Source organism: Phaethon aethereus, assembly GCF_964289735.1.
Source record: "Phaethon aethereus genome assembly, chromosome: 9".
NCBI classification, from domain to species: Eukaryota; Metazoa; Chordata; class Aves; order Phaethontiformes; family Phaethontidae; genus Phaethon; species Phaethon aethereus.
Window position 1 is genome coordinate 8400586 of NC_138585.1, and position 26161 is coordinate 8426746.

The window sequence follows — 26161 nt, forward strand, 5'->3', positions numbered from 1 at the left end:
TAGCAGCACTGAGTAGAGCAAAACTGCGTTTCGGTATTTTTTCTTAGGTCTTTCCATAATTCATATGCTGCTTTGCTATCTGTCTTTCACCCCATCCAAACAACTCTTCTAGTCTACACTTGAACTCCAAGTCAAACGACAACCTGATGTTGTGGCTTTAACAATTATTGACTTACTTTTTTTTTATTGAAAAAGTAATACCTGGGATAAACGTCCTGAATCACTGGTTGCTACACCTTGTCATACTGCAAGGCTAGATGGTAACTGCTTATTTCTGAAATGTAAGTCCCAGGAATGTGTCCCAGATCTTGGGAGATCTTGTCATTAGAGAAGCGGGTCATCATCTAATTCTATGTTATTTCTCTAATGCCTGACTGAACGTGCCTGCCTCTGAACTGCTGAGACTAACTTTGCCAAATCACTGAAAAAAGCCCTATAGTAAAATACTTTCTGCAATAGTGTCATTGGGATGCTCAGTAATTTTGTACCCTTTCCTCATTATGATCCTGCCCATGATTTTTATCCTGGATTAGGGTTTTTTCTGATGAACATTCCTAAGAGTAAGAGAATTCAGTTTAATACTGAATTCTCACATTCATTTTTTTATCTACACTAGAGCAAAGCATGTCACTGTATTACTATCATTTTATGATGGACTCTAACCAGAAAAGCATATGACGTATTTTGCTCTTTGTAATGCTTATGATAACTTCAGAAATGTAATGAGAACAAGAATCAATGGAAGTTTAATGTGATTTTAAGTTTTTTAAAAAAGAAGAGAAGAAAAGTTTAATGATTTTCTCTACATCTAACCTTTTCCATTGGTGGCACACACAAACATCGGTTGGTATCTACCTCTCTTCTCTGACAGGACTCTGAGACTGAGTACTGAACCACGTGAAATCCCTGAAAGCTTTTCTGTGGTTTTCTAAAAACTTTGGATCGCACTCTCATCTGGACATCTTACTTGTTTTTCTTCTCTAGACACGATTTTAGAGATTAACATTAAGAATTATCACAGAATCACAGAATCACTAGGTTGGAAAGGACCTTTAAGATCATCAAGTCCAACCATTAATCCAGAACCACCATGTCCCCTAAACCATGTCCTGAAGCGCCACATCCACACGTTTTTTGAACACTTCCAGGGATGGCGACTCCACCACCTCCCTGGGCAGCCTGTTCCAATGCCTGACCACCCTCTCAGTGAAGAAATTTTTCCTAATATCCAATCTAAACCTCCCCTGGCGCAACTTGAGGCCATTTCCTCTTGTCCTATCACTAGTTACTTGGGAGAAGAGACCAACACCCTCATCGCCACAACCCCCTTTCAGGTAGTTGTAGAGAGCGATAAGGTCTCCCCTCAGCCTCCTCTTCTCCAGACTAAACAACCCCAGTTCCCTCAGCCGCTCCTCATATGACATGTGCTCCAGACCCCTCACCAGCTTCGTTGCCCTTCTCTGGACACGCTCCAGCACCTCAACATCCTTCTTGTAGTGAGGGGCCCAAAACTGAACACAGTATTCAAGGTGCGGCCTCACCAGTGCCGAGTACAGGGGCACAATCACTTCCCTGCTCCTGCTGGCCACACTATTCCTGATACAGGCCAGGACGCTGTTGGCCTTCTTGGCCACCTGGGCACACTGCCGGCTCATATTCAGCCGGCTGTCAACCAGCACCCCCAGGTCCCTTTCCGCCGGGCTGCTCTCCAGCCACTCCTCCCCAAGCCTGTAGCATTGCATGGGGTTGTTGTGGCCAAAGTGCAGGACCCTGCACTTGGCCTTATTAAACCTCATACAGTTGGCCTCTGCCCATCGATCCAGCCTGTCCAGATCCCTCTGCAGAGCCCTCCTACCCTCCAGCAGATCAACACTCCCACTCAGCTTGGTGTCATCTGCAAACTTACTGAGGGAGCACTCGATTCCCTCATCCAGATCATCTATAAAGATATTGAACAAGACTGGTCCCAGAACCGAGCCCTGGGGAACACCACTCGTGACCGGCCGCCAGCCAGATTTAACGCCATTCACCACAACTCTCTGGGCTCGGCCATCCAGCCAGTTCCTCACCCAGCGAAGAGTAAACCCGTCTAAGCCTCGAGCCGCCAGTTTCTCCAGGAGAATGCTGTGGGAGACGCTGTCAAAGGCTTTACTAAAGTCCAGGTAGACAACGTCCACAGCCTTTCCCTCATCCACTAGGCGGGTCACCTGGTCATAGAAGGAGATCAGGTTGGTCAAGCAGGACCTGCCTTTCATGAACCCATGCTGGCTGGGCCTGATCCTTTGGCTGTTCTGCAGATGCCCTGTGAGCACTCTCAAAACCAACCGCTCCATAATCTTCCCTGGAACAGAGGTCAGGCTGACAGGCCTGTAGTTCCCAGAATCCTCCTTCCGGCCTTTCTTGTAGACGGGCGTCACATTGGCAAGCCTCCAGTCTTCTGGGACCTCCCCTGTTAACCAGGACTGCTGATAAATGATGGAGAGTGGCTTGGCAAGCTCCTCCGCCAGCTCTCTCAGTACTCTCGGGTGGATCCCATCAGGCCCCATAGACTTGTGGATGTCCAGGTGGCTTAGCATGTCCTTGACTGCTTCCTCCTGGATTATGAGGAGTACATTGTGCTCTCCATCCCCGTCTTCCAGCTCAGGGGGCTGAATATCCTGTGGATACCTGGAGTGGCTATTAAAGACTGAGGCGAAGAAGGCATTAAGTACCTCAGCCTTGTCCTCGTCCTTGGAGACAATGTTCCCCGCCATATCCAGTAGGGGATGGAGATTCTCCTTGCCTCTCTTCTTGTTGTTAATATATTTGTAAAAACATTTTTTATTATCCTTTACGACTGTGGCCAGACTGAGCTCTAGCTGGGCTTTTGCCTTTCTAATTTTGTCCCTGCTTGACCTAACGAGATCTTTGTACTCTTCATGAGTTGCCTGTCCCTTCTTCCAGAGGTGATAAACTCTCCTCTTTTCCCTGAGTCCCAGCAAAATCTCCCTGTTCAGCCAGGCCGGTCGCCTTCCCCGCCAGCTCTTCTTACAGCACATGGGGACCGCCTGCTCCTGCGCCTTTAAGATTTCCTTCTTGAAGACTGTCCAGCCTTCCTGGACCCCTTTGTCCTTCAGGACTGTCTCCCAAGGGACTCTCTCAACCAGTGACCTGAACAGGCCAAAGTCTGCCCTCCGGAAGTCCATGATAGCAGTTTTGCTGAGTCGTCTCCTTACTTCACTCACAATTGAGAATTCTATCATGTCGTGGTCGCTAAGCCCAAGACGGCCTCCGACCACCACATCTCTCACCAGTCCTTCTCTGTTTGTAAACAGCAGGTCCAGCAAGGCACCTCCCCTGGTGGGCTCACTCACCAGCTGTGTCAGGAAGTTATCCTCCACACACTCCAGGAACCTCCTAGACTGTTTCCTCTCTGCTGTGTTATACTTCCAGCAGATGTCCGGTAGGTTGAAGTCCCCCACAAGAACAAGGGCCAGCGAATGCGAGACCTCCGCCAGTCGCTTATAGAATGTCTCATCCGTCTCTTCATCCTGGTTGGGTGGCCTGTAACAGACTCCCAGCAGGATGTCTGCCTCATTGGCCTTCCCCCTCATCCTTACCCACAAGCACTCTACTTGGTCTTCACAATCTTCAATTTCTATGCAATCAAAACACTCCCTAACATACAGAGCCACCCCACCGCCTCTCCTTCCCATTCTATCCCTTCGGAAGAGCTTATAGCCATCCATTGCAGCACTCCAGTCATGAGAAGCATCCCACCATGTTTCTGTGATGGCAACTATGTCATAGCTGTCCCGCTGCACAATGGCTTCCAGCTCCTCCTGTTTGGTGCCCATGCTGCGTGCATTGGTGTAGATGCACCTGAGCCGGGCTATAGATTTCAACTCTGGCACGTTGAACCTACCCCTAGGTTCAACTCTAGTGAGCCCATTTATGTATTAAGAGCAGCAGGACTATTAATATACAGTGTACACAAGGTAGCGCTGTCGTTGATCTTGATCTTTCATTGTTATGGATAAAGAACAAGACTCTTAATTGGGGGACTCATCATTAGATTATGATGGCATAGGAGCAAGAATAAAAGAAGCAATAAACTAACTTGATGGTCTCCATTGGTCTCAAATGAACTTTGCAAAGCGATTGGAGTGTCTTGGATTATAACAACTGTTAGTAAATACAGACGATGAAGACTAAAATACATCGAAAGTTATTGACAAATGAAAAATTACAGTAACACGAATGCTACATACAATTAATGCTTGTAGAATGTAATTATATTCTTTCACAATTCAGGTATAAGAGGGAAATTCAGCTCCATTGTAACACTCTAATGTGAAATATGACAGCTAAAATTGCTTCAGTGACCCCCATCCAACAGAGGACATGGGCCTGAATGTTCAGAAAGTGGTTCTTATGCAAGTTTTTGTATTACTACATCATCTCCCTTATATACTGCCTTCATTCCATAAATACTGTATCTATCTTTTCTGCTATTTTTCAAAGTAATTTCTTCTTTTTTTCTTATTCATTTTGCTGACAATTGTTTTCTGTAGAATACAGTGATAAGAGCATAGAGAAAACGTAATGAGAAAATGTAATGACAACTGTGCACATTGTAGGGTGGTAAACAGTCCAACGAAAAGCAAAAAAAAAAAAAGGAAGGAGGACATTCTTTTAAAGGCCATATAGAAGAAGAATAAAGACCCTAGGCATGCCTTTCTTCTACATTTAGAATAAGGGAAGTTGAGCAGGTGTGTTACCCACACGCACCAAAAAAAAAAAAAAAAAGGCAAAGTGAAACAAAACGTTAGATCATAAGCAAGCCGTGCAGGTACAAAATGGAATTGATATTCCTCATGAACAGGTCTTAGTAACGAAGGCTCCGGCTTAGCCTTGGTACATTTGAAGATCATGTTTTACACTCCTTAGCTCACATACAGGGAGTTTTTCTGCTTAGCTATGAATCTTCCAACTTGAGGAAGAGACAGGAAAAATTAATAACCACAGAAACATTTGGAAAGGTTCGTAGTTGCTGCAGGAGTACAGCACAGTTGTACAGAGTGAAAGGGCACCAACATTCATGAGTTTGAGTTTGCTAGTCCAGAGAGCCTTCTTGCTTGAGAAATTCCTTTCCCCCCAACCCCTTTACTACTTCATCAGTGGAAAATCGTATCACTAGCTGTGGCATGAAGATAATTAAAATCTCAACACATGCCATAGTGTGCATGGAAATTCACCAGCAGAAGGGAGAGCACAAAGAGTTGAAATGGCAAAGCAAATACCCCATCCATCCCACCAGAACTAGGTGAATAATATTGCATTAATAATTTAGTCACTGAGTGTCAGTGGGTTTTGTGTTCAGCAATAGTGTCCGACTACACTCCAGCTTTCTGTGGTCCATATACTGTTTGAAAGTAGGCTCTCTGTAACTTTTGCAAACATTGTTCTGATCCTCTGCTAGTTCATGAGCCTTTCTTTGTGACTTCCAGTATTCAAGTTTGCCATCTTTTTAAGAAACATACATAACATAGTTTGTTACATTAAGCAATTAAAAATCTGGGTTTTTTATAAATAACCACAATTATTGCATTATTACTAATGAACATAATTATCTACTAATAAGTAATGTCTACCTAGTAATCTACTAAATAATCTACTAACCTACCAAGGCCTACTGGTAGGTATAATCACATAGCCAAGGCACTGCAGAATAGACACCTTAGGCTGTGTACTTTCCAGGGCAGGTTACTATGAATACTGGGGCACTAACATAAATGTGGTAACACATTTCAGATAAACTGTGTCTCCAGACTGGTCATCTCCATTCCATCCTGGCTTCTGAACCTTCTTTACTGGGAAGAGCAAGAGCCTCGGTCCAGTTTTCTTTCTGTTTCCCCTGAACAGCAGTGACAACTTCAGCATGAATGCAGGGGCTGTGCTTCTTTCACTGGTTTTGTCTGACCCAGAGATAATTTCATCATCAGTGCTGCTCTCTGAGAGAGGACAGCAGCAGCCATGCTGGGTTACACCAGATTTCACACTCCTGTAATTCCATCTGTCCAGGAACTACCAGCTTTCCTTCCCCATTAGTCTGCTCGGTATCATCCCAGCACCATCAACAACAATACCATGCCGGTACTTCCCCTTATTACCACAACATAGTATCACACCCTGCTATCACCCTTGAATCCACTGCACTCTTCAGCCCCAATATCTTCTACAACATTCTGGTCTCCAAAGCCTTCAGCAATTATTGCTTCAGGCAAGAGAGCCTGGTGACATCTGTATCCTCCCCGCCCATCTTACCACGTCTCTTTCAACCAATGTAATTTTTGTTAAATTCAAGGTCATCTCCACACGGACGCCATCCTCAGGATTTTGCAGACACTGCGATAATGTGCTAACCTAAATATTTACCATCACACATTCCCAGTGACTATCCCACAACCACTCCCTCAACCCAGTATCATTCCAGCTCACAGACAATCCCACAACACCATGCAGTCATCATCTCCTACCCTCTCACTCTGAAGGGCTATGTGAAGAAAGGCAAGCATTACCTCACGCTAATAAGGAAAGCATGATTAATATTTTCGCTATATTTAATCTAGTCAGCTCACTCACAGGGTGACATAATTAATGAATATATAGATTCATATTCCTACAAGGTTCTTGTTCTAAGGGAAAAATAACCTCTATTCTATGTGACAACTATGCAAATACCTTGCTCGTGGGTGCCTACCTATCACCTTACCTGTGAGGCAGGAAACATGAGAATTTTCTCAAGAATTGTTCAGCTACAGAAAGACTGGGAAACGCTGCTATTGGTATTTCCAGGCGTACACTTGGCAACTGTACTTCTCCCTGTCCCAGTTAAAAGAACTTGAAGGCCAGATGCTTTAACAGAGGTGTAACTCACCTCCTTGGCTCAGAATAGTGAATGAAAATCCATGGTGGTGTAGCTTGTGGCTAAGTGGCTACTGGATGTAACAGTAATGTCTCTTCCTATGCTTAAGTCACCTCAGCAGTATGGCCAAGCTGAGAGAGAGACAAAGCTGTTGAGAGAGAAAAGAAAAAAGCACATGTTGCACATAAAAAGGAAAATAAAGCATCATTTGGATAAAAATCTGCCTCACTTAAGTGCTTATTATAGTCTCTCTCATGAGGCTGATTAGCTTTTGCCGCTTTGACAGAACTGAACTATTAATCATTAAGCTACTTTTAGAGAGAAAACAGCAAACAGTAGAAATGGTGGAGGAAAATGGTTTTAACAAAAAAGTCTATCCTGATGAAAATTTTCTTTGTAGGATTCATCCAACTCACAGCGAAGAACTAAAATCTTACGACAAACCTCAGGGAATCTGGGATGTATATTCCCTCACTGATGTCATCCACATTTTTTTCCTCCTTTTTCTTTTCGGCAGCCATGCTCTCTTCACCTTAAAAAGAAAGAAGTTCACGAAATTAAATGCCTCCATGGAAAGTCCACATCTGGGTCACAGTTCAAAGGCTGTCTTTTTTTGTGCTGTTAAGAGGATACCTTGTCAGCCACATGAATGAGCAGACACATGTGCAAGCAACCAGGCACATTCAGGCAAGACATACCTGTCAGCCATTGAGTCTTTGCAGTGATTTATTTGAATTCAGGGTTCACTCCCGCTTTCTGTGAAGATTTCAAAGGAAATTGCAAACATACATATTCATCAACCTCTGTTAATGGAGGGACAGAATCAGGAACTAAATTAAGAAATTAAGTTTATTCAAAATTACCAACCAAAGCAAGATAGTGTATTGGGCTAAGATCAGTTTACAGCAATATTCATTTTGCATTAATCGATATGACTTACAGAAATAAAACTTTTCTTAATAAAACTCCACATAATTATTATATATTATTATGTGTCCAGGTTTTGTATATGTAAAGCTTAGATGAAGGGAGGCCAGGCAAAGGTGAAAAGTATAGGCTGGGGCCCACCAAAGGCAGGCAACTGCAGTTCACCTATCGGCATTCTGTCTCTTCTTCCTCTTTCCTAGATGGCCGAAGTATTGCTTTGCAGCCAGGATCAAGAAATGAAAACAGAATATATAACTTGCATTTGTAAATGTCAACTCTGACTCTCCACGCATCACTGAACATCCAGCAGTTCAAACGCTCCCCTTAGCTTACACATCATGTTTCAACGTCATCCTCATTTACTTGCATTGTAGCCTCACGTGCACTCAATCTACACAACAAACAGTCAGTCAGTGCACTCTCCCCGCCTCCACAGTCTTTGCAAACTTGTGTATTTGTGTAAATACACAAGCACACATTTTTCATGTGGGTGGAACCAGCTGGAATGATTAATGGTGAGTATTAGCGCATCTCTCCTACTTCCCTTGTTCTTTCAGGCATTACGATTACCATTGCAGTCTTTAGTTTCATATTACCTTTCATCCTGGGAGATCATTCTGTATGTACGCAGAGGCGCTTAAATACAGCCACTTCAAAGGGCAAAGGAAGCATTAAGCTGTAGAAAGGGCAGTTGAGGAGATAGATAGCCTTCAGATTCTGACACCCCAAATTTGCATCTTTTGTGCCTACACAAAGAAAAGGAGTTTTGTTTTTAAAGCTTACTCTTGCAGAAATATCATGTGTGGAGGATTGTGAGAGTTGCATAAGCAACAGAGTAGTGAAACCTGGTTTCCTCAGGTGTGCGCTTCTGGTGTGTAGGAAAGTGAGCCCAGACCAAAGCGTTCCATAGGCTGCAGGAGTAACAGCATTGCTTGTGCCTTGTATCTAGTATCTAGCAACTCGTGAAAGTGTGCTGCGGGTTATAAGGGGCTCTAACAGGGTTTCTGTCTATTTTTCTGAATTTTGTATTTTGAGTCCCCCAGCCTACTTGTCACGTTGGTTGAAAAGTTGCTTTAAACTGATTCAAAATTTGCAAGGAGGACTGGATGGGCAAACTGACACTTGAGCATGTAAGATACAGATTGCACAATTTTTAGAGAAACGATTTCAAAATACTTATAAATTGTATGTCATGTGCTCTATGACCTGCCTACTCATGATGGCCCAAGAGAGGAAGCACTGGCTGAGGGGACAGATGAGCCCTCTGTGTCACGGCTTTCTCAGGGTGGTTCTGCATCTTTTTATCTCCCCATCACATGTTCTAGCCCTGTGTCTTGGCATAAAGAGGACTCTCTGCTGCTGCTCCCAGATCTAGTGTTAAGGGGTATCAGTGGAGGTCTGTTCATTCTCCTATTTTGTCTTAAGTGTTTGGACAGGTAGCACAACAGCATCCTTTCCCCTTTAATTTGGGACTTTTCTTCCCCTCTACATCCGCAGAGGGTGAAAGGCGTATAATCCAATTGCATAAAGAATCTGTAAAGAATGTATAGTTGTGAAAGTTTCTTCAGAGAAATCTTGGAAATGTTGCGCATCTTTTTAGTTGGAGTCCCATTGCATTTCGTAGTGTATATGTAAGTAATCAGAAATCTAACAAATAATGTGGTGTAAAGTAGGAAACAGCATTGAAAGCCAAGCACTATACAAAATTACAGAGTGATGAGTAATTTCCATTTACTTCACTGGGTTTTGGATCAAGCCTTTACGGCAGAGAATAAATGGATTCATCTCTTTTCCACTAAATAGTAAAATTGCCACTCAGTGGCAATGGGCACACAAAGAGTGCCCCATCACTATAATAGCTTTTATCTTACCAAAAAAGCAATTATCTCCAAACAATTCCATAAACAATGTAGATCTAAATCTATATGAAAACACATGACAGAGGTAACCAGAATCACATTTCAACATTTAAGATTTCTTAATTAAAAGCTTCTTTATACCCACAGTGTATTACATAGAGCATCCATGTTATCTGATTATTTTTAAAAGAATGTACATGCAATATTGCATTTTGGCACTACATAAACCTTCATCAACTTATAATGAAAAGAAGCAAACATTATTTATCTTTAAAATCCAGACACAAGACTTGAATTTCCTCCTGGAAATTTTAATTAGCAATCTGACAAATGCTAAGGCAAAGTATCTGCTCCCAGTTGTCTGTTTAGGTTAAATTAAATTATTTCTGAAAGTAATATAATTAAAATCCTTTTAGTTCTTAATCAATATTTTATTTACATTTATTTTCCTTGTAGTACTTGATTAGTTATTTTGAAAAGGGTGGGGTAGCTTATTTCCTCTTTATTATATACTCAGATGTGTCTGCGCTTTCACTAATAGAAAAATCTCTTGCAGTACAGAAACACTGTAGAAATCATAAAATGATACATTTTTTCAGGTGAGCAACTGGAATTCTACCATGTCGCAACAGGAATTACGCTGATAACTTTTTAGCTGATCTAAGTTCCTACATGAAAATATCCTTCACTAGACATCATGTAACTTATCTATTACACAAAGGGCCTGATTCACCTAGTTTCACTTAAGCTTTTGCAAAATGAAGTGAATAGGGAAAGTAAAAATTATCATTCTTATTTCGTTACACTTTACACTCTAACAGACCCAAAGTAGAGACCTAAACCTGGACTGAGCCAAGCCGTACACCTACTAGAGTTCCTCTGATATTAAGGCTTCCACATAATTGCCACCCAATAAACATGCTTAATGACTAATCACACGACAAAGAACATCATATCCCTATTATATAAAGAAGCTGTTGGCATAGACACCATATCAACAGTGATTAAAAAGGCAAACATTCTCTTTTAGCTATGCTACATTTCTGAAGATTCTGGTTGGTCTCTTCCATATTTTCATTACGACATCATTTAAATCAACCTTAGACTGTGTTCTGCAAAATGCTGCGAACACTAGCTCTATGTAGCTGTAGCTGTAGATCGCAATGGCACGTGATTAGTTTAGACTGATGGAGAGACAGTGGGATATATTATAATATACTTCAGAAAGCTTTTTTCAATTGTACTAGCTAATCATTATTTGTCTATAAAGTTAGATTCTGCAGAGTTCTTGCGTGCTATTGCCGTGTTGTCCTGGGAACAGGCGATGTGGTGTCAGTGACATAGACCTCTAACCATCTCTGTGCACTTTTTTAACCCAGCACATGAGATTGCCAATGCCAGAAGAGTTTGGCGGATGACTGCAGCCAAAGACCCAGCTCTCCATACCTGATGAGAAGAGCTGTGCCCAGCACACGTGGTCCTGGAGCAGGAGGGAGGCAGCGTCTTCCCAGCAGCGTGAGTTGAAGGCATCAGAAGCAGGGGAAACTCAGGCAAGGTGCCTCCGGTTTTATACATAGTACTTAAGACTTGACGGGTCTGTTAAGATCTATATACCGGCAGACACATTGTGTTTACACCTGAGGGTTGATATATTTGTGTATACAGAGTGTATATGCCTAAGCAATGAAAGTTAAGTCAGTCCAGTGTTTCACCGAAACTGAAACCCAAACAGAAATGTTGAGATGCAAACCGAATTATTTACATTTATTTTAAATTGTTTCATTTGGTTTTTTTTCTGTCCTGAGCTAGAACTGAAATACAAACATTAAAATGCTAGCTAAAGAAAATGTTTTCTGAGATCTTTGCACCTATTTTGTATAATCTGAGCCTGTTTTGCGTAACAGAGTGATTCATCTGTTTCAGATAAACAGCCAAGCTGAAACTGTCAAGCCTGCATACTTACAATTAAGTAGTTGAGTCAGTATTTATCAGTGATATAAAAGTGACTTTTTTTTTCTCCAGTATTTATAAAGGTGTACTCTTGAAAATTATGGCAAATACAAGCTCTCTAGCACCTGTTTGATATCTTTCTTTTACCCACACATAAGATACAGGTTTTCACAGCCTAAAGTGACCTTCTAAAGTAAACATTGGACGTCAAACTTTAGGTTATGGTTTGAAAAAATTCTAAAAATAGCATAAATGTTTGAGTTTATACAAAGGGGGGAATACAAAATGATCCAGGTTTTGGGGCAGGGTGTACCCTCAGCAAGTGCAGCAAAGACACAAAACTGGGAGGCGTGGCTGATATACCAGAAGGCCACGCTGCCACCCAGAGAGACCTCAACAAGGTGAAGAAATGCACTGACCTCTGGAACCTCATGAAGTTTAAGAAGGCAACGTGCCAAGTTCTGCAGCTGGGGAGGAACATTCCCAAGCACCAATCTATGATGGGGGCCACTTGATTGGAAAGCAGCTTTGCAGAAAAGGTCCCAGGGGTCACTGTGAACAGCAAGTTAACCATGAAACAGCAATTTGACCTTGCAGTAAAGGCGGCTAATGGCATCCTCCTATTAGGAGTGTTGCCAGCAGGTTGAGGGAGGTGATCCTTATCCTTTACTCAGCACTGCTGAGGTCATACCTGGAGTATTGTGTCCAGCCCTGGGCTCCCCAGTACGAGAGAGATACGGACATACTGGAGATAGTTTAATGAGGGGCCACAAAGATGCTTAAGGGACAGGAGCATGTCTCCTATGAGGAAAGGCTGAGAGGGTTGGGACTGTTTAGCCTGGAGAAGAAAAGGGTAGGGAGGATCTGATCAAAGGATACAAGTATCTGAAGGGAGGGTGTAGAAGATGGTGCCCAGTGACAGGGCAAGAAGCAATGGGCAAACTGAAACACAGGAGTTTCTAGTTGGAACCTCTTTTTTACTGTGAGGGTGACTGGCACAGGTTGCCCATAGAGGCTGCAGGCATGAGTCTCCACCCTCAGAGATACTTAAAAGCCATCTGGACATGGTCCTGGGCCACCAGCTCTTGGGGTCCCTGTTTGAGCAGGGTGGTTGGACAAGATAAATTCCAGGGTCCCTTCCAACCTCAACTCTTCTGTCATTCAGTGATTCTTCAGAAGAGCACCCTTGTAATTATAGTCTGATCTTCCCAAACACAGTGCGGTAACTTTCACTCAAAAGCCTCTCGTATGAGCCCTGATAGTAGCATGGGTGCTACTAAAATGGATAAACCATTTTATTCACATTTTAAGTGAACGTAAAGTAGTTTAATGTTGCTTTGGGAGCAAAGTAAGCTAAATGAAATTAAAGCAGCTTTAACCCTAGATAAGACAGAGTTGTATTCAGTTTAAGGTAACCAATTTTAAAACTGTATTTTCAGTTGTTGAGCAACAACTCATTGAGCACTCCTGTGTGCATAAATTTTCAATAGCCTCTTTATTTGCCTTCTATTTCTGGTACTGCTCTTCTCACCATATACCTGAGCAGTCTGATTTTGTCTTACTTTTTGAACAGACAGTATTTCTGGTGGCTGTTTGGAAGGACTGGCCTCCTCTTGGAAGTCTTTCCAGACAAAGAGTAGTAGTAATCAGTGGTCTTGTCCGCTAGTCAAACAAAGGTTCTCTCCTTTGGCTTCTACAATATTCTAACAGCATGGCTCTTGAGAGAACCAGAGAATTGCACTCCATTAGAAAATTGCATCTATTCCCCTTATATGCAAGATTTTTCAGGATAGTGAGTAGTTTTAGAAACCAACATTTTAAAAGATGTCTAAGAAACAAGAAATGTGCTATGCAAGTTTGAAAGAACAGCTCTACATAGGAAGTGATTTTCTGATAGTGTATGCTGCACAGATAAACAGTATTGCAATCTAGCTGTCAAAATACAATTGTACTTCACAGGTTACTCGATTCAAAAGCATGGAAAGCAAAGACAGACATACACTGAGTTTGGAGTAAAAAGTCCTGACAGCTCCTTCCCATTTCTTCAGGCCATCTTATTTCTACACATTTTCATAGCACCATCATATGCCATCCCGGTCGTGCAGGAGAGAAATATCAACCAAAGTCTGTAAGTCTTCAGATAGATGGAATAAATGTGTGGGGATACACACACACAAAACAGAGAGAAACTATGGAAGAAATTACATATGAATACAATGGTAGCTGTCTGGGAAACATTCATTATTTCTTCGCACAGCCTGACTAAGATTCAGAAGACTTGACTACTTCTACATGAGATAGCAGGAAAATCCCATAAAGTACAAAAAAGGTCCAATTTTAATTTAATTTATCTATATTTTACCATTAGTACAGTATAATTATATTCATTGAAACTGTTCCTGCTTACAATAATATTAGAGGTTTAGGAATGATGACCCGTAAAGCCTTGTATTAAACTATTTTTAGGTCCTCATGTGTAACTTAAAAGCTAGTACTACTATCAACAGAAAATGAATTCGTTTGAGAAATAATAATGTTATGGTTTTAAATAAAAAAAGTGTGTCAGGACTTGGATAGCAATTTACTCTGCCAGTCACCCTAGTGCATTATTCTAAGTTAATTAAAATGCTTTCAATTTTTTTTGCTAATGCTTTTCATTTATGTTCTGACCATTTCCTCACGTTTCAATTAGTTTTGTTCACAGACGTGTGTTATAATGAGCGTCGAGTTAAGATCAAGGGTTACTAAAATTTATGACACTGTTAACCAACCCTTGAGCCCTGTTTGACTTGACTTCGTAATATTTCAGATGACTTGATGTGTGTAAACAGATAGTTAATTCAGCTACTGTTACATATGTACTTACTTAATGAATATAACAACATTTATGGAACTAGTCAGAATTTTTTAAATGAAATATTTCCTGTTCCAACTGACAGTATGCCAAAACTGGAACATTTTGGAAACAAATACTGACTTTGATGAAGTTTTGACAGGATTATTTCTAAACTCTAGAATAAACTTCCTGGAAGATGAGAGTAAAAGACAGAAAACCTGAGTTTCTTAAGTCAAACATGAACATTTTGCAAAAGTCCCATTTTTGGCAAACACTTTTGCACACTTGGCTTTCATTCCACAGTGACACACAAAGATTTTCAAAGCCAGAAAAAAACACATAAAATGGAAGGTTCCCGCACTTAGCTCTAGCTCTTTGTTGGAATTGCCACTGTTGGACTGTAGCAGTCTCTATGGCTTTATAATCTGCTGACAACTTATACCTCTTCAGTTGTGCTATTGTTAATTGGAAAACCCTAAAAAATTGTGTTGGAAATGGAAGGAGACTGTTTGGTGGACCAGTGTTCCAAATTGCTGCAAACTTTCTCCACAGACTGGATGGCACTGAATTGTGTTGCCCTTAGGACGAAGGGGAAGGAACTAGGCTCCTGACAAAGGAAGAGAAGACAGAACCCAGGATGGGAGCCTGGAGAGAGTCTGCAAGGTCTGTCTGTAGATCCTCCTGATGAGGAGAATGAGTGACTTACTCTCAGTGGGAATTAGGTAGTCAGTGTATTTGAATAGTCAGTCGAAACACATTCTTTCATCTTAAAATGCCTAAATACTTTTAATAAATCTCAATCTAGGAGACAGAAGCAGACATACTGCAGAAAGAAAGAATTAAGATGTCTTAAGATAAAGGCAGGAAGCCTGCACCTGATTTGATAAAACAAGGGTAACTGATGGTTCAGAGGGGTCAGGCTGATCAAGTAGAAATTACTGAGGGACGTATTTTAAGTACAGGTTTATTTAAGTTATTTGGAGAGAGGACTTTGAAATTTAAGGAAACCAGAGATGGGGATCTTACAGCAATGGAAGAAGGAGACAACGGAGATATGACAGCATATGACACGTGAGCATAGATGTCTCAACAGAAGAAGAACAGATTAAGCACAGCCTGGAGAAACAGCATGGATGTGTAAGAGAAGGAACAGGCAAAGATAATTCCTAGCTCATAACCATGGAAATAAAAATAAGCTGTAAGAACAGGATACAATAATGTGAATACATGACGTTCTGCAGTCAATTTGCTGTTGCTTGTGCACTTAAGGGAGGACTGTGAAGACTCTAATCATTTTCCCACTCACTTGCAACTCCAGAAAAAGAAAAAATGTGAAAATGTTTCTTCAAATGCACTTTGCTTTGTACACGTATGCACACAAGTAAGAGCTAGCCAGGTGCCCTTTCACTCAATAACTAAATTCAATACTCTCTCGGTATGAATTAGTACTCTATGTTCAGTTCAAATGCCAACAATGTTCTGATTTTCTGAAATGGAAAACACAAGACTTCTCAGAATAAACATAGTATCCCATGACTTACGAAGAATCATATGTTTATCACAGTTCTGCCAAAGTACAGAAAAATTGCAAATGGATTAGCTAATTTCAAATTACTTATGGGGCAAACATCCAGTCTCGGAAATCTGAAAATTGAGCTGTTTAAAAAGAATTATTTTCCAAACATAATTTTCATTTCAGCAAGCTGTACCAGTAGCATGCCAATCTGAGATCTAATCTAGTGGCAGCCTTTGTCCTAAGATGGTAACTATAGCTCATATGTTTAAAATTATTTTGTCTATTTAATCTAGCTAACTATGCTAACAGCATGGGAAGGTATACCTGTGATATATATAAAAGATTGCAGGTAGCTATTTGAATATGTAATTATCACTATGCCTGAACTGACATGACAAATGGATTCTAGATGTAACCAGCAAAAGAGTTCACATGCATTCTACCAAAGCCCCACCACACCACCCTGCCTTGAAGTTAACTGGACGTCAAAGTCTGGCACAAAATGTCAAAAGTTTCTTGGTCTTCTCAGTGATTTCTCTCAGACCTAAGAAGGTATAAAGAGAAGTAACATCATTTCATATTGCTCAGGTGTTTTATGCTACCTGTCTAATTTACCAAATGTTAGCTTTCATTACAGTTTCAGTTCCTGGCCTGGTCTGTTTCCAGCAGAAGTTAGCAGTGTCTCAGCACTAGCACACAAGAAGATCTAGTACCTGATACGAAGAATATACAAAATGCCATGGTAGCAGTCTCCCTTCTTCCCTCATATACTTCTTCTGCTACAGTAAAATTGTCAGCCTATAAGGTTTTAGAAAAAGTTTATTATTAATAATCTTTCAGCTAGCTCTTTCTTGATTCCCTTTTTTACCTTACCTAAAAAAGAAATTTTCTCTTTAAAGACTATTTCAAACAAGTAATCCAGTCTCAGACCACTTAGGTTTTCACTTAAGAGGAAGGTGAAATAAATTAGTTTGGTCCTTCATAATATGTATTGATCTCCTGGACAGGTTTACAATACAATACAATTTCATTTATAGAGTATCTCATAATACTGACATCAACAAAATGACCTACAGTGAATTTTAAACACATTATCATAACATACCCATTGACTAAATGAGAAATATATCTTTGCTTTATTTTTTTTTTTTTAGAAATGCTATAACGAAGAAAGATGTTGTTTACCCCAAAGAAAGGAATTCTAAATGGCATGATAACAATGAGACAACACCGGTTCATCAATAAGTATCTGGAGGCAGCAGTTAACAGGTATGCTCAGCTTGCTGGGAGTTATGATACAAAATGCTCACAATAAGCACCATTTTCTATTGTCCTACATCTTGGGAAGACACTTTCACCATTTACACCATCGTTGATGTAAAAAATGAAGATAACTGATTTGGTAAAACTCTTTGCTTATTTCTACTGAAAGCAATTTCTACCGAGAGCAATTATGCCAGATTCTGCACCTGGGATGGTGTAATCCTGGATGTAGACTGGGGGACAAGAGGCTGGAGTGCTGCCCTGCAAAAAGGGATGGGGGGAGTTGGTTGATGGTAAGCTCAATGAGAGTCACCAATGTATCCTTGGTGCATTAAGCACTGCATAGCTAACCAGTCAAAAGAAATTATTGTCCCACTATAGTCAGCATTGGTGCAGCCTCACCTCGAGTACTGTGTGCAGTTTTGGACTCTACAATATCGGAAGGACATAAAAATGTGTTCAAACAAGGGCAACAAAAGCGGTGAAATGACAAGCAGTCATGACTTACGAGGAGTGGACGAGGGTACTGGGTTTGTTCATTTTGGAGAAGAGGAGACTGAGGGGTTACCTCATTTGCTGGCTACAACTTCCTCATGATGGGGGGCAGAGTCAGAGGTGCCGATCTCTTAGATGTATGGTTTAACTTTTAAGTTGCCCTGTGTGGAGTCAGAAGTTGGATTCTATGACCCTCCTGAGGCCCTACCAACTCAGAATAGTCTGTGATTCTACTATGCAAGTACAAGGTAGCAGAGAGCAATGTCTTAATATCGTAGAGCAGAGCAGGTCTTACGTATAATTAAAGAATTCTAAACTAAACTGTAACTGGGAAATAAGACAACTTTTTCTTGATTTTGAGAATTAAGAGTACTCCATATACTGAGACTGATGTGAAGTGCCCAAGCTGCTGCATTTAAACACTGAACAACACACACAAAACCAGCAGCAAAAGCAGCAGAAAAGCAAGCAAAAAATATCATTATAATAATAAACAACAGTGTCTGATCTTGATAAATGTATATAAATTCCCAGTCACATCTTTCAAATGGGTAAAAAAAATCCATCAATAGGTGTAATATACTTTTTCCCCAACTACAGAGCTAGAAGTCTAAAATGAGCCAAACATTTTTGTTAGAGTTATTTACAAATGGTATTTAGTTCTCTTTATTTAAAAAAAAAAAAAAAAGTGAATGAAAATTCATCTCTTTATACCAATTTCTGTATACAGAACTTCCACAGGATACTACCAGCAGGCTGCCTGGTGCATTCCACAGAGCAGCCATGACAGAAACAGAAAGAGGTTTAGGGGAAATAGAGAGATAAGCAAAAACATCTCCAAAATTTGCAGATCAGTAAGATTATGAAGATTTGCCTTCCTCCGTTAGAATTGTCAAGGTTTTCCATGCTAGGTACAGCATGAAAACAGCTAATATAAAAAAGCAAAGTAATTTATTTTCTAAGAGTAAATACTGTAGAGGGAAAAGTCAACTTATACTGATACTATAACTCTATCCATGGTTGTTTTGGTCCCTCTGGTTACTCTGGGTATCACGGTCATCCATTACGGCTTAATTCAAGTATTATTGAAGTTGGGAGATTCCTTTTCCATGAGTTCAATCTGCATCAGGCTTTTAGAACCTACTTTTTGTAATCTACACTGAAAAAGTAAATTGAGGGTCCTGGAAAGACCTACTGGTAATTCAGGGCTGATCAAGGTAAATTCACATTTTCTATTTACTGATATCATTAGGTGATCCATTAAGATCTTAAAGATTAGACTGTACAGTGAGCCAATTAAAATTGTGTATGTATGTAATATTTACTATCCACATTCAGTTCTCCAACCTTTGGGCTTACATTGATGCCATTATCCACTGAGTTACTGGCTGCCTGCCTGTGAGCCCTGCTGTAACTTCCTGGTTTTATATGAAAATAAAGTTAACAAATTAACACATCAGCTAGTACACAATAAGAAACCTAGGACAACCACACTTCCCCTGGCCTTGGTCATTATTTGAGATTTTCAAAGATGGAAAATATTGCCAGGCTTTTTAATCAATCGTTTGCATTGACAAAGTCAGGCTCCTGATGCTCACGGTAAGTCTTTGTCAGCTTCCAGAGTGGAGGATTCCTACTGACAAATGCAGACATTCCTGTTAAACCACTAATAGGGTCAAGAAACAGACGCAAGAAAATGTACACTTAAATCTGATGCAGAGAATCCTAATTCAAAACATTTGCATTAAACATAAAATAATTTTTAAAAAATGACACCAATCCTTTTGTGATAACATAGTGACTAGGTAATTTCATCAATATGGTCAATCTTGATAATAGGAACAGTCAATGCAATTACATTCCAAATAATCAATGTTTTTTGCCATCAAAACCACAAAAGGCAGAGAATTAACTTACTGTAAGAGCACCACAAATGTGAATGCAAAGGGAGTAAAGTTATTTATTAATTTTAATGAGAGTATTTTATAGCCCTTTCCATGCCCACTGTGGTACAAGAATGTGCTTAACTTCTGCTGTTCCTCCTGGGACAAGCTAGGGTATCTCTAGGGTTGCTCTTACTTGGCTCCTTCTCTTGTCATTGATTCTCTGTGACTTATGACAGTGAGAAACTTAGAAGTAAGTCAAAGCACCTTCTGTAATAGCCCTCTTCTACCGCTGTTCCAGACTGTTTGTCTTTGCACAATGAAAGTAAACCCCAGGTTGACTGGGGACGACTCTTACTGCGTACAGTAATTCCTGCCATCAATAAGAGGGTCCCCTGTTTTGGAGAGGCACACAGCCAAAATAGCAGAAGCAAACCGGTAGTGTCACACCCATAAATTTGATCATCGCTTTCTCTTCAACCCTGCCCCTGCATTACATAGCAGTAGAATATCTGTACTAAATATTCATATATGACCGGATCATCGGCCAATGTGAATTTGATTCAGTAAAGCTATTCTGAATGGTGAGTTTTTCAGTATTTCTTTCATTGAACTATGATGTAGTGATTTTTTTTTTAAACATTGCCACTTCTCATTTTTCAAGCTCTAATTCCAAAAAGGCATTTGACTCTGGGCAGGAAAGAGAGGACATTTTGAAAGTGCTGCTCTGCATGTGCTAGCTGGTGTTTCTGTCTATATTTCAAGAGTCTACTGATTTCTGGAGATACAAGTTACTCTTCAGGATGACAATTTTCCCAGACTCCAGTGCAGGCTTCTTGTTAGAATTTTACCAAAAGAAGATAATGCTGTATTTGTTCAGCACAGGGAGGAGCAAAAAATAAAAGCATGATGAACTTTCACATTTTTTGATGTCTTAACTAACACCATAATTTTCTTCTTTTCTGTTCTTGTTGCCACTATAACCATTAGGAAAGCTATCAGTCACAAATAGAGTAAAATAAATATCAGCTTTCAAAAGGCAAAAATTCGATATAGGCAATTTAAGAATTAAACAGCATTGAGTAGTGTCTTTTCCACCCTTTTTGCAGTAGAATAAATGACCACAGAAGTTACAAGCAGTTGAGAAAGTAGCACTCTACTCTGCAATTAAAAATGATGGATAAAATAAGAATAGAACTGCAAAGCTGTCATTTTCAGATATTAAAAAGACAAGTATTTTTCTGTGCTAACTGTAGAAATCATTTGCTCATCTACTTATTCTGCTTAGATGTCAAAAAAATAAAAGCTTTATAGCATTTAACATTTTAATGATTCAGGAGAAATAGCAAACTTAAGGCTAATCTTCCTCTCATTGAAAGTGATGAGAATTTTTGTCTTTAAATTCAAATAATATTTGAGACAATAATATAAATATAGAATAATGTGCTACAGTTCTGATGGAATAAATCTGGAGGTAAAAGTAACACTTGTTAGTAATAATAAATTCAGACAAATTTGCTTATTTTCATCTTGTGCTTTCTTCCAGTTTACAAACTTTCTGAACTGAGACAGATATGCAAACTCCAGGAATGACCCACACAAGGCTCTCCCTAAAAAAAGGGCCAGACTCAACTTTCCATTTCCCCATTAAGCCTGTGTTAGGCTTACAGTTGCCTAGACTCAAGGGGAGAGTTGAGCTCTCTTGAGTCTGTGGCCTTTGCAGTGGGCTCGGACAGTTTTAGGTTTTTTCTTGAAAGCAGAGTAATTCCCTGCTTGTACACAAATGCTTCAAATATAAGGTCACTGCTACATGTAAATAGCAGTGACAAACCCAATTCCAAAATTCACATTTTTTGAGAAGAATTGTTCAGTGAGAGCTCACCCGCTAGAGTACATTAAACCAACTGCTTGTCTGTTAAAAGACGGCATATTAGTATGACAGTTACAGAAAGACCATAAACGATGGAAGCTCTGGGCTGGGTTCTCAGGTCCTGGAAGCACCACAGTTACACTGGGGTCAACAGATCAGTGTAGTTTTTCTACATGTGAGGGCTTGGCCATCCCAAGGCATTAAAATGTGTCCCAGGGCTTGGTCTACTAAAGCCTTTTTTGCAGTTCTCCCAGACAGGACAAACTGTGCAATGTTCTGCAGAACCTACATGCAATAAAGGCCACAGACTGCCACGCAACACTAGGCTGATTAATGTTCACATCATAAAGAGCAGCCAGTGCACTACTGCAAAAAAGGCAATAATTTCTTTCCTAGAGGGATTCTGTGTCATAACAGCAGCTAACTGTTGCACTGCTCTGTTTGCCCTTACTGCTTGGTTGTCTGGGACATCATCTCCGAGGTGTGTGTTGAACTAGATGCCACTGAATAGGGCCCTGTCACTGTGCACTCCCAAATTCCTGAGATAATGTAATGATATTAGGAACTATTGTCCTTATCTAAATACTTGTCTCTTTTTCCTGTAAAGGAAGTTAAGTAGTATCTGTCAGTAGTAAACAAAAAGCTAAGAGCCATTCGTAATCCTGACATTATTGTCTCAAATTGTGAATTATGACTCTACCAGCCATGATGCTATCAAACCACATGTAGCCACAGTCACGGCATCACCACAGCACTGCAGCAGCATCTTCTTCAGCCAGATTAATTGTATACTGTATTTAAGGCTTTCTTCCCCCAGAGCAAACCTCTATGTTTCTACATGCCCTTTAATCACTTCTCGTTCGTATAAATCTGTGTCAAAGAACACTACAACAATAATATATAACTCTAGGGAACACTGATATTATATAAACTGCAGCATAATACTTAACATATTAAATTCAATTTTTCAATTTAGCTATTCTCTGTCTGTTTTACTTGGCTTTAAACTAAACAAACCTCCAATGCCAAATGCAGCAGTTGGAACTGACCACCTACAGCACAAGATTAAGGAAATGAAAAAATGCTGTGTATTTGTTCTGAAGCTAAAACCGCCTTCTCTCCAGCAAAGGAACTTCATTGATTATACACCACACTGCTTTAAATTAAACAAAATGGAAATCTAATGAGCTATGGTGGAGTGAAGTATAGTTTATTTAAAATTTTTCAATCACATGAACTCTAACGGAGGTCACTCTTCTGCTAACAGAATTTTCCAGGCTTCTCTACAAAGAAAAAGTTTTTCTGTAAACCTGGCAACTTTATTATAAAGGACAATACATTTAGCGAAAGGGGGAGAAGCTGATTGCAGTTCGTAAGAGGCCCTTTTACTTCTTCAGTTTTACCCTGTCTGTAAATAACATCTTCTTGACAGTGTCACATCTTTTGGGGCTCTGTGGAGCAAAATCCTGGTTTGCCTCTGCAGTCAGACCTCCAGAGGCTTCAGTCTGACCATGCATGCAGAAGACATGAGCCACATGTTCCAGTGTCACCCAGACTCTGAACTTTGTCCACATCACTCTACTGTAGCATGAAGCAAGAACATCACTTCCTCCAACTTGCCCAGACACAAAAGGTGACCTACACTGATGATATTATTCTAACTGAAGTGAGCATGCCCAAGGAGAAATGAACATCAACAGATGAGAGAAAATGGATGACCTCAGGCAGCAGGGTGGCCCTGCTACCTGTTTCTTACAAAAGAAAGTACATACTTATTTCTGAGGCTTGTCAGCTCACATTATTCCTAATGCTTACCCAACCATCTAAAACAAACACAAATTAAGCTGTAGATTAGTTCAGAAATGTAATACAGAGTGATAAAATGATCTTATCAGTCTTGGAGTCATTATGATGCTTTCTCAAGTACAGGTACAGTTGGTTGGAGGATGTAATTGTCTTGTTAAAAAGACGTAAGCAAACCTAAGATCCATTAAAGTCAAAGAAAAGAATTTCATTACAGTTTGTGTGCTGGAAAACAGCAGTAATATCATGGGTGCTTCTCCGTGAGCTCTCTCCCATCGCCTCAGATTTAAACCCAATATTTAATATATCATTCAGTATAGATTTCAGTGCTGTCTTTTACGTCCACGGAAGACTCTCCACAGTGTTCAACTCCCATGTACTGAAAATAATTTCTATTTTCCCGTTTATTTTAAAGCTGCTTGAAATGCATACTTTACTTTACTTAATATTGCTACATACTTGTGTGAAATCCAAGAGGCCTATTTAAGTTACTAGTCATCTCAGAGAGGAGCAGAAACATAGGAGAAGAAAAACATAGTACATGGTCAGTGCATACTGAGGACTAGGAATTGGCAGATCTCTTAAAAGTATATAAAATGAATCTCAGACAGAATATTGGAATTCAACCCAAATTATAACAATTTTGAATAAGTAATTTCCAGCCCAATTTAAACGTCAGTCTTCTTCATAGAGCTCCTACCTTCGCTGTAGTTCATGATGAAGTAGTAGCATATTGGATAGCTGTGGCTAAGCCTGCTTTTTGTTTCACCAGGTTCCATGCAGGGTAGCTTGAAAGCTCAGGAGAATTCAGTGAATCCTCATTAATACATGCGATATCAACAGGAGTAAACGGAGGTCTGTAAAATTGGGGAGAAGAAGATACACTATAGTAAAAAGTCCATAAAGCACTAGCAGATCCTGGTTTACCATGTCCCTCCTCAAGGTAAGCAAATAAAAAGACTGTGTTCTCTCTTGAATGGCCCTTGTGAATGAAAGCATCAAGATACGTAACTCATTTTTGAGAAAGTCAATAGCAACAGACCTTTTAAGAGGTCTCAGAAAGAGGCTACTCTACACTGTAGAGAATGATGTCAAGAAAGACAGAGAGAATGATGTTAAAATGAAGAAGGATCAAAAGACTGAAAAGAGGCATCACTAGAAAGGCCATGGAGGTGAGTTATGTGTTAAGTCTTCTCAAGAGTCAGCCAAGAATTACTACTCAGCCTATTGTGGAAAGACTTTTTAATACCCTCCCCTATAATGATAGAGAAAATTAAACTCTAGTCATTTTATAGTTAACACATTCCCAAACTGTTAGTTTTATTCATGGAGAGGGTTCCTCTCAATATATTTTACTAAGCTCCACTCTAGCAGATTGGTAATTGTGGCTTCAGTCCAGCAAAGCATACATAAAAGTGAATCTGTGAGCAGGTGAATTGATTTTAGTGAAGTATAGATATATTTAAGGTATTCGTATGCTTAACTGCTTTGCTGGACTATGGTTTATATGAGCAACATCTCTATATCACCCTATCAGCCTGTCCAGCAATGCAATGGAGCCAGCAAAGAAGTTAATGTGATTGTTAAGTCATTGGAAATAGGGCATGCACAAGTCTATGAAATGATCTTGAGAAAGCATTTGTCTGAAATTAGTTCTTACTTTTTCAAATTAGCTCATTTTTCTGAATAAGAGGGCTGACTATTCTGTGCAAAAATGGAGGAATTAAATAAAATTGAACATACTGAGTTATTAATCAAATTAATAGGTGGTACCAAATTGTAGCTTAAGAGCACATCTGAAAAGAAAAAGGCGGTTCAAAGATCAAATGCAAAATTTTATACATTTCATCAATGATAGAAAAATATTATTATTCATGTATTTTATTAGTCCTGAATAATATCTTCCTAATTAAAATTAGTGCCTGGTAGATTTCTTGAATAACATTTTAGCAATGATAAAGAAAACAATCCGCATTTCCTGTAAATACTTTGCTGCACATTAGAAAAAAATTGTCAATTCATTTACTTAAATACCAGGCTCGTGTTACAATAGTCAATGAGGCTTGTGCTATACAGCAAATTACATTTCAAAACCCAAGAATGATCAAGGGCCTATACTGAAAAATCAGGAAATGGTGTTGAGCTCAGTAGGTAAAATATGTTCCTAAGGATCCAGGCAGCTTGTAACCACTGCCCTAGATGGGCAGCAAAATGGTGCTGACACGATGCTGTGGGACCTCAAACCATCTGGGCTGCCTAACCAGGCTTGACCCTCACCCCAGTGAAAGGAACAAGAAGTTAACATTTGCAGAACGGCCAGGGTGATTTAGGAGATTAGATCCCATTTCAGAGCTCCTTGGGTATTTAAGTCTTAGAGAAACCCCATGACACTTAGGCTAAAAAAGCCCAGATTTTTTGAAACAAAGCAAAAGATGCAAAAGAATTCAGACAGGTGTCTCAGTACTCCAAAACGCACCTCAGTGTGCACATGTGGTTATGGCCTTAAGTAACTTTAAGACGTAGGTTATTTCATTTAAATTTTTCTCTTTTTCTCCCTTTGAGAACATGGTTCACAGGCTGCTGAAATCAATGGAAAACCTTTCTTTGTATCACTGATTTTCAGTATTATTTGTGAAAAACAGTCATGCATCATCTCAGTTTGCAAACAGAAAACTGACACAGGCGCTATGCTTTCTTTACACTCTGTACCTGAGTCCGAAGACTATCTGAGATCTCATCCGAGATCTTCTCTAACCTGTCCTGCACTAAACAGAATCAGAAGTGAAGTTTATCCCTTCTCATTGCAAAGACATCCCAAGGGCTTTAGGCTTTTTAGGACGTAAGCTGTGCAC